This window comes from Kryptolebias marmoratus, linkage group LG6 (genome assembly GCF_001649575.2).
Source record: "Kryptolebias marmoratus isolate JLee-2015 linkage group LG6, ASM164957v2, whole genome shotgun sequence".
Taxonomy (NCBI): Eukaryota; Metazoa; Chordata; class Actinopteri; order Cyprinodontiformes; family Rivulidae; genus Kryptolebias; species Kryptolebias marmoratus.
The window spans coordinates 20,549,939-20,550,195 of NC_051435.1; positions in this window are offsets into that span (position 1 = coordinate 20,549,939).

Here is a 257-nt window from a genome sequence, read left to right on the forward strand (position 1 = left end):
CCACCAACCTTCCTATGTACGTTTGAAGCTGTGGAGGGATGGGATGGATGGATGGATGGATGGATGGATGGATGGATGGATTGATGGATGGATGGAGGAAAGAGAAGGGTTGTTTGATTAGATCTCTGGTTGAACAGCTGAATGATTCATATGATTTTCTGCTTTGAGGGTTTTTGAGAGTTTCTGTTAATTTTTTTGTTTTTTTGTGGATTTCTAAGAGTCTTTTTTCTGTGTGTGTGTGTGGGTGGGGTGGGGTG